Source organism: Zalophus californianus, chromosome 10 (assembly GCF_009762305.2).
Source record: "Zalophus californianus isolate mZalCal1 chromosome 10, mZalCal1.pri.v2, whole genome shotgun sequence".
Lineage (NCBI taxonomy): Eukaryota > Metazoa > Chordata > Mammalia > Carnivora > Otariidae > Zalophus > Zalophus californianus.
This window is the reverse complement of record NC_045604.1, coordinates 114,102,391-114,111,962: the sequence shown is the minus strand read 5'-3', so window position 1 is coordinate 114,111,962 and position 9,572 is coordinate 114,102,391. Positions and strand designations below refer to the sequence as shown.

The 9,572-nt window shown below is 57.2% G+C and overlaps 1 long non-coding RNA gene across 1 annotated transcript; it reads left to right on the top strand.

Annotated features, from left to right (window-relative positions):
• Window positions 1–5,958: 5,958 nt before the first annotated feature.
• LOC113933928 lies at window positions 5,959–6,838 on the top strand. Its single transcript, XR_004819393.1, has 3 exons — window positions 5,959–6,087; window positions 6,347–6,451; window positions 6,644–6,838. It is a non-coding gene; the product is annotated as an uncharacterized LOC113933928 (long non-coding RNA).
• The last annotated feature ends 2,734 nt before the right edge of the window (window positions 6,839–9,572 follow it).

Genomic DNA, 9,572 nt, shown 5'->3' with positions numbered 1-9,572 from the left:
AGAGCAGATAAATGCTGTCAGGTGGGGATAAGTAGGTCCTCCGACCTATGGCCTGCACACCTGCTTCCATTTCTGGGAGAAGGGGAAACACACACTTGTTTTTAAGTAGTCATTATCTTCATTCTAAAGTAGACCAATGACCTTGACCTTTTTGGAAAAGCGAAATGACTCTTCCAAATGAAGACCTCAACTCCTCTGTTCCTCATGCAACCTGAGTGGGATCTGGTTTACTCCAGCCTCCAGGCCCCCACCTGGAGGATCCTCCTGTACCATCTTGACAGCCCATGACCAGCATCCCCGGGGGCACAATGCTGAATTTGGGGGATGACTCTGGGGCTTCTTGCCACCACACCTGTGCCTGGGGAAGCAGGAACCTGGAGGACCCTCCCAGATGATCCTGATGGACCGTTACCACCATCCCTGAGGACATGGGGCACAATGCTGAAGTTGGAGGACTGCTCTGGGGTTTCTTGCCACCACACCTGTGCCTGGGGGGGAGCGGGAACCTGGAGGGCCCTCCCAGACAATCCCAATGGACCATTAGCACCATCCCTGGGGAACATGGGGCACAATGCTGAAATTGGGGAATGGCTCCGGGGCTTCTTTCTACCGCATCTGTGCCTAGGGGAGCAGGAACCTGAAGGACCCTCCCAGACAATCATAACGGACCATTACCACCATTCCCCTGAGGACATGGGGCACAATGCTGAAGTTGGAGGATGGCTCTGGGGCTTGTTGCCACCACACCTGTGCCTGGGGGAACAGGAATCTGGAGGACCCTCCCAGACGATCCTGACGGACCATTACCACCATCCCTGAGGATGTAGGGCACAATGCTAAGTTGGAGTCCCTTGGTCCTGAAACCAGCAGGAACGGAGCTCCAAGGGCAGAAAGGAGACTCCAGGAGGATTTCCATCCAGGGAAAGGGGGTCCACTGGAGGGCACAGAAGCAGCAAGCCCCACCGACCCGCAGGCCATTTGAACAGGATCACCTCCTGCACTTACTTAGCACGTTGTCCGTCTTCGTGTGTGGACAGTGACTGGCCCACTCAGGGCTGGTGCACTTCCAGACGAGGGCTAGAAACTTTTCAGTGCTTGCTCATGGGTCAGAGCACCAACGCCCAAAGAAGCAGAGGATATCCCTCTTTCTCTGGAGCTGGGGAAGGCAGCCACCATCCTGGAGCAGGACCGGGTCCAGGAGTGTGTTCTTTCTGAAGCCCCTGCCTTCGGTGGGTGTTGCTATGCTTAAAAAAGGCCCACTCAGCCCCAGAGTCAGGAGCAGTGACAGGCTGTCTCCAACCCTAGCCCAGGATCACGACCCGAAACCATCCTGTCTTTGGGAGGACAGGTCTCTTTCAGGAGCCAGGGAGGGGACTGGCCCTTCTCCCCTCCCCAGGTCCAGGATGCCCGGGACCTGCAAGAGCTCTTCATCTGAGGAGGAGTCATGGAGAACAAGTGTATCTCGTCAGCCCAGCAAGTGAAATAACCAAACCCCAATGCTCAGGTTCTAACAGAAGCAGAATTTCAATGTACTGTTTGGGGGAACCTCCTCCCCTCTTATGTGGCCTTGGGGGACCCCAAGGAAAGTCTTCTTTGTTCTCCTTCCCTCAGAGAGAGGAGCTGGCCCCAAGTCCCGGGGTCCCCACCGTGTCCCAGTGCTGAGGAAGAGCCACACGCAGGGGCCTGGTGTCAGGAGTGTGGTTGGCCACTGCTCCTGGGCTCCCAGCCAGGGGCCTGGCTGCTGCATGGAAGAGCTGAATTGCTTTTGGGGGAAGGAGTGCTCACTGCCGACACCGCTCACCATCCCCCTCTGCACTCTGCAATCCAGGCTCTCTGCCCAGCTTACGTCAATCACCAGCACTCCACATGTTCCTGCCATGGGAGGGATCATTCAGCATCACACAGAGGAGGAGAGTGAGGGACATCTGGGGATGTCAGCCATTGCACAGAGGAGGAGAGCGAGGCTCAGAGAGGGGAGGTAAATGGCTCCAGTCCTAGAGCTGGTCAGCAGAGAAGCTGGAAAGCCAGCCCTCCAGAGCCCCTGCTAGACCAGCCAGAGACTCCCTGAGTTGAAAGTGAGCCCTCCCCTGCCTGACCAGCCACGCACTGGCCCCTGACCTTCATGATGGCCTGTTCTTGACCTTGAAGGTGAGCTGGCTGACTAGGAGGGGGAGTTCAGCTGGTGGGACAGGCTGTAGCTACAGGACAGAGTGACACATCTGAGCTAGCAGGAGCCACACTCTGGTCTCCCTCCTGGAGCCTGACCCGGAGCTGGAATCTGGGTGCCCTAGGGGCCAGCACACAACAGGGTCTGCACTGACCAGGGATCCATGGCCCCCAGGGAGAGTCCACTCTGCCCTCTCCCCGCTCCTGCCTGGCCTCACCTCTACTCACTGTGGGGCTGTAGGTCCCGGAACCAGGCCCCATAGGGATGGTTCGGTTCCAGCTTGTAATGATTTCACAGCCCGTGGAGCCCCTGGGTCTGGAGGGAGGACTGGCTGTGGACCAGGACTGGGCTGGGGAGGATGCAGCGCCTTGTGGAGAGTGAAGGATGGGGCAGGGGCCGAGTCCTGGGGCCACTGCGCATGTCTAAAAAGGGCTGAAATCCCTGAATGCCCATGGGGTCCCTCATTACAGTAACGACCCCCTTCACACTCGGGCATCCTGCTGGTGGGCCCCTCCTCCCCGGTCTCCTTCCCGCCCCTCTGACTCCAGCCGGGGCTGCAGCCAGGGACAGGCTGGACCTCTGTCCCGGATCCTGCCAGGAAGACAAGGCAGAAGGAGGAGAGGAGAAGGGGAAGGGGCAGACTGATCTTCTCCCTGTCCTGAGTCGGCCTCCACTGATGCCTCCAGGTCCTCTGGCCCAGCCCTGCACTTAGCTGGACCCTGAGAGGGAGTCTGCATTCCAGGCCAGCTGGGTGGGAGGGTTATTCAATGACCTGTGCATCCCCAGATGTCCTACCCACCTGGCCTTGCACCCTAAGGCCTGCCGCCCACGGTGGTTGTGATTGTGGGGCCCAGTGGACTTTGGGGCCACAGAGCAGTTGGCTGTGGTGAGGGGATGTGTGGGACTGGTCAGGTGCAGAGCCATGGGGCTCATGTCCATGCGCTGCAGGGCTGGTTCACCGTACAGGTGCTGCCTGCAGGTCTCCTTTGTACACCTGGCCATGACACACCTGGTTGGCCCTCTCGGTGGGGAGGCTTGTGTGCCTGGTGCACCTGTCCCCCACCTACCCCTGGAGGAGGGGCCACATTCGAGTGTTTCCATGTCCAACCCTCAGGGACAGTTGGGAACATGGGTCAAGAGAGGCAGGCACTGACCCAAGACAAATGAGGGCTGCAGAGCCCAAGGAGCAGGGCTGCTCTCCAGTCCTAGACCAGCCCGAACCCTCCCATGAGGTTCGCTTTGGGGGTGAGAGCCGCTCAGATCCTCGGGGATAGCTACCCACCCCGTCCCATGTGGGGACATGACCTTGGCATCCGATGGACGTAGAGGCATGCGCACCTGCACACCCACCAACACACACACCACTCTGACTGCCCAGCTTGGGGTCAGAAGGGGAGGACACCCTGGCAGCAAGGTAGGTGACAAGAGGGGGAAAGAAGAAAGAGGTTGGAGATGGCTGGGCCATGGGGCAGGGCATCAGGACTCCTGGCAAGGACCCAGATCCATAGCATGGGGAGGGGAGACAGGCCAGGCTGATGGTCAGGGGTCCCCAAGGGGCCCAGGGGGTTGCCAGGGCACTGGGAAAAGACAGGGTCTGGGTTCTGGTGTCCAACACCACCCTGCGAACTTGGGAGTAGGAAGAGATACCCACCCCCAAGTCCGGAGGACTATAGCACAAAAGGCCTCAGCTTACTCTGCTGTCACTTGGGCTGCAGAGATGCAGTGTCCCAAGGGTCCCACAGGCTTGTAGAAGAGCCTGTTGGCCTTGGATCTCCATCCCCGACCCCCTGTGATCCCAGTGCTGGGAAAATGTTTTCTACCCCTTCGAGGTCCTTCTCAGCAGAGGACAGACTGGGGGCTTGGGGGGGCTGAGGACCTGGGTACGCAGAACGTGGCAGAGCCCTGGGCCACCAGTCTGGAGACCAAGGTCAGGGCCCTACTTGTTGCAGCCTCAGGGTCCCCATGTGGAAGAGGATCCAGAATCACTGCTCTGGTCAGGTTGAGGAGGCCTTAGGAAGGAATGGAGCACCTGGACCGGAGAGGGAAACAGGGACAAGGGAGGCTTCTGAGGTTTCTCACATCGCCCATGGAACCCACAGATCCTGCTCCTGGGAGAGACACAGACACAGAGACAGAGAAGGAGACAGAGAATGAACACAGGACAGAGGGAACCAGGAGAAGTCACAGACTCCATCAGCTTGGAAATGACATCCCGGCATTTTGTGCCATTCCTTTCCTGAGAGCGCCGTCACACAGGCCATCCACCCTGGAGGGGAGTGGATTGCACAGGGATGTGTGACCAGGATTCAGGGGTGCCAGGGGCCACTGTGGGGACTGCAAAGCACACGGGCACAGATGAGGCCCAGGGACCTGAGCCTAACCCTAACGGGAGCCCCTGGAAGTCTGTGTTGTGAGAGGACAAGGTCAGAATCAGTTCATTACTACCTTCCCATGGGGGCTGGGACACAGGCAGGAGGGGGGTGGCTTTGCCTGGACCCCAGAGCAGACTCAAGCCCCTCTGAGCTGTGTTCCATGCCAAGCCCAGCCCCTGGCTCATCCTTGCATTGCCAAGTATGCACCAGCCTCCTGTGATAGCAGGCACAGAACATGTGTAGAGGTCCTACCCCTGATGGCGTCCCAAAAGTAGAAGCTGGAATACCCCGATGTGCAGATGGGGAGCCTGGGGAGGCCCTGAGAGGCACGGGGTCTGTCCAGGGTCACAGCTCTGGGCACGCACAGGAACCAGGTCTGAACCCAGCTCTGTGCCATCACAGCAGAGACACCAGCTGCACCCAGGCCTCCCAGGGGCTGTGGGTGGGCTGTGTGGGTGTCACTGTGTGGATGGGGCATGGGGGGAGGGTGAGCATTGAGCAGCGGGGGAGGGAGGCCCTCGGGGGGCTCTTGTGTGAGGAGGAATTTGGGTAAGGGGACCCCAGGCAGTGGTGACTTCACTTCCCTGACAACAGAGCCCAACAGAATTTGGAACCCTGGTAACCAGGCACCCACATTCCACAGACAGCCCCCTGCCCAGCTCATTTTGTTGGAGATCCTCAAACCAAGATGTTCGCATGTTACCTGCCGAGGTCCGGAGGCTGCAGGTGGAAGAAAGCGCGCCCTGCAGACGCTGTCCCCCGCTGGGTATTTCCTGTCAGGGCTCCCCACCACCTCTGGCCATTGGCCTGAAGCACAGAAAGGTGACACCAGGAGGCCCAGAGCCAGCCACCCAGCCCCACTCACTCTGATGACCTGTGTAGCCCCAGGTGCCCTCCCTGTGTGTGTGTGTGTATGCGTGTGTGTGGATGGGGGTGTGTGTCTGTGTGTCTGTGTCTGTGTGTGTGTGTGTGTGTGTGTGAGTGCACGTGTGTGGATGGGGGTGTGTGTCTGTATGTGAGTGTGTGTGTGTGTGTGTAAAGAGGGGTCATGCGGGGTGGGGCCACCCCGAGCAGGAGCAGGCTGATGAGGGTCAGATACCCAGTGGGCAGGTCATGTTCAACGTCAAGGCTGGCTGTGTGGGATGGGGTGTGCGGGCGCTGCCCCTTCTGCCCAAAGTTTATCCCGATAGCCCTGCAGGGATGGGTCACTGCATCCCGGGTGCAGGGCTGTGCACGCACAGGTGTGTCTGATCTGGGAGCAGCAGGGGGACTGGGCAGGAGGACAGTGCTAATGGCCGGGCAGGGCTGTGATTCCTCGGGGCCGGCTACCGGTCCCTGTCTTTGCAGAAGGCCACGGAGGACATTGAGAGGAGGCTGCTGGACACGCCCTCCATCTCCTCGACAGAGGGGGTGACCCCACAGGGGTCCCCAGGAGCAGATGCTGGGGATTGTAGGGAAGACCTCCTACACCACCCAGACCACTGTCCCAGGTGGTTGTCCACCGGAAAGTGGTCCAGAAGCCAGAGCCCACGGAGGCCAAGGCCGAGGGTGAGAAGGCTGGGGCTGGGTGTTTGTGGTGTGTGGGAATGGGTCACTCCTGGCCCCACAGGGAGGAGCCCCCAGAGGCTGGTTGGGGCCAGGAGCAAGACTGGGCTCAGAGCACACAGCAGGTGGAATGCAGTTGGGGAAACGTCCCTGTGAGGGTTCCTTCCCGGCTGTGGCTTCTCTGGGAGGCCCTGAGCTGGGCTCTCTCTCTGCAAAGGCCCATGGAGAGCAGGCACAGAGGTGAGCTTTTCTCTTTTCACAGCTGCTCCACCCTCTGAGGAGCTAGAGCTGGCTCCCACTCCATCAGCAGCTCTGGGGGGAGGGGTGGTGCCTACGGCGACTTCAGGAGCACACCAGGAGCCGGCAGGTAACCAAGCACCTGCCCACGGAGAGCCTGGCATGGACCAGGAAGAACTGGCACCTGCTCCTACCCCAGCCCCTGCCACAGTTCCTGCCCCGGCCAGAGCCGCTCTCCCTGCCCCTGCCCCTGCCCCTGGCCCTGCTCTTACACCCATCCCTGCCCCTATCCTAACCCCTGCCCGTACTCCTGCTCCTGCAGGGCTCCCAGAGCCACATCCAGAGCCCACAGCCCTGCAGGGAGAGCTCCTTGTACCATCACCGGACCCCGACCCCTCGCCAGAGTGTTTCATCCCCTTAGTTCCATTGCCGGACCCTGACGCCTCATCAGAGTGTTTCATCCCCTCCCCCGATGTTCTTTCCCTCTGGTTCATATTAACTGTTATTTTATCTTTTCATGTTCTGTATACTGTTTATTATTTGTTTTAAATAAAATTACTTCTTTTCAATTGAACATGTCATGAGCATTAAGTACATGCCCAACGCTGTGCCACCACACCCCAGAACATTGCCACAGAATATCTCATTCCCCAAAGGAGTCCCCGAACCAGAAGGCCTCCCTGCCCATTTCTCCCCCAGCTCAGACCCTGGCAACCCCTACACTGCTTTCTCTCTCTGTTCTTTTACCTGTTCTGGATGATTCCATAAGTGGAATCACGCAGTAAGGGCCTTTGTGTCTGCCCACCTGTTTTCAAAAGAGACTTGATTTCTCCTGTGTTTACTTGACATAGAATTTCTCTTATTTGATATTGAAATCCCCGATGGATTACACATCACATGTAATCATAGAGGCCACTTTAGGAATTATGGGCACAATCTCGGGGCCGAGACCCCTGTTCCTGCTGGGACACCACAGCCTGACCCCAGACAGGAAACAGCTGGTTCCTCCTGTGGCCCACACAGAAACCAGGGAAATGCAGAAAGCTGGAAGACACACCACAAATGGCAAAGGCACTGCTCACAACCCAAGGCCAGAGAAAGGTTTCACCTGACTCTGGTCCAAACCACGCTCCAAGTCACTGGGTTCGACAGGGACGGAGACCAAACACATGTAAGTGCAAGGCGGAAGGATAGGCATGCCGGGAATACGTGTGAGAGATGTGGAGCTCCTGGGGAAGGGCTCCGGCAAAGGAAACCCTATGGAGGCAGCGCTGGTCACCCTCAGACCGGCAGGTGTCTGGTCTGGGGACAATGTGAGGAAGCGGAGGTCCAATGCAGGTCCCATGGAGAGAACGGTGTCAGGCACCCCTGTCTGGGAGAACAGTGAGCAGCACCCATCCCAGGCCACAGGTGCACCCATCACCTGGTATGCTCAGCCTCGGACTCACCCCCGGAAACTCTGGCTCGGTTTTTCACAGATGTATTTTCAGGGGTGTTCATCACAGCAGTGGTGGAGAGAGCAGGGAATGGAACAGCACTAATGCCCAAGGAGATGGATGGGATCCACGGTGCCAGTCCTCATGATAGAATGCCCTGCAGCTACTGTCCCAGTGTCATCCGGGGCACAGGATCCGGGAAGCCCCTCCTGAGACCCACCTTCCTGCCACGCTGTTCCTAGGAACATTGAGAATTGTTTGAGGAGGAGGGGGAGAGGTTCCAGGATGACAGCGGGTCCAAGGAGAAGGAAGGTGAGCACTGGGAGGACAGACGGACATGTCCTGAGCCACCATCCAGGGCCCGGGCTGTGATGCCCTCGGACCTTACCCCAAATAATGGCTCCTGAGGTATGGATCCAGCTTCTGTGGTTTCATTCCCTCCCTCCCTGCATCATTTATTCACTCCCTCATTCATTCCCCCCTCTCTCTCCTTCCCCTCCACCCCTCCCTCCCATCCTCCCTGCCTCCCTTCTACCCCTCCCATCCTCCCTTCCCTCCTCCCTCTCTCCCCTCCCTCTCCAGATCCTGCCTCCCTTCCAACCTCCCTTCCCTCCTCCCTCTCTCTTTCCCTCTCTCCCATCCTCCCTCATTCAGCAGAGGATCTGGGGTCCCTGCTGTGTACTGAGCACTGGGGCTTCATCAGTGAGCAGCCCCCAACCCACATGGTCACGTCCACTGTGGGAGGTGACGGGGCAGTCCTCAGGGCTAGCAGTGGTGATGAGCACCAGGAATCTGCTCCTGAAAACAGGTCAGTTGCACAAAGAAACAAATGGAGAGACCCATGCTTAGCACTTCCTCTAGAAAATCTAGTCCTGAAAAGTGATGAAAAGTATATCCTAGACTTCATGCGATGTGAGTTCTTTCTCTTTAATTATTTATTGTTATGTTAATCACCATATATTACATCATTTGTTTTGGTGTACTGTTCCATGATTCATTGTTTGTTCATAAAACAGTGCTCCATGCAGAATGTGCCCTCTTTAATACCCATCACCAGGCTAACCCATCCCCCACCCCCCCCTAGAACCCTCAGTTTGTTTTTCAGAGTCCATCGTCTCTCCTGGTCAGTCTCCCCCTCTGACTTACTCCCCTTCATTCTTCCTCTCCTGCTATCTTCTTCTTTTTCTTTTTTCTTAACATATTTGCATTATTTGTTTCAGAAGTACAGATCTGTGATTCAACAGTCTTGCACAATTCACAGTGCTCACCGTAGCACATACCCTCCCCAATGTCTATCACCCAGCCACCCCATCCCTCCCACCCCCGACCACTCCAGCAACCCTCAGTTTGTTCCTGAGATTAAGAATTCCTCATATCAGTGAGGTCATGTGATACATGTCTTTCTCTGATTGACTTATTTCACTCAGCATAACACCCTCCAGTTCCATCCATGTCGTTGCAAATGGCAAGATCTCATTCCTTTTGATGGCTGCATAATATTCCATTGTGTATATATACCACCCCTTCTTTATCCATTCATCTGTCGATGGACATCTTGGCTCTTTCCACAGTTTGGCTATGGTGGACATTGCTGCTATAAACATTGGGGTGCACGTACACCTTCGGGTCGGTACATTTGTACCTTTGGGGTAAATACCAGTAGTGCAATTGCTGGATTGAATGGTAGCTCTAATTTCCACTGTTTGAGGAACCTCCATACTGTTTTTCAGAGGGGTTGCACCAGCTTGCATTCCCACCAACAGTGTAGGAGGGTTCCCCTTTTTCCACATCCCCGCCAACATCTGCCGATCACTG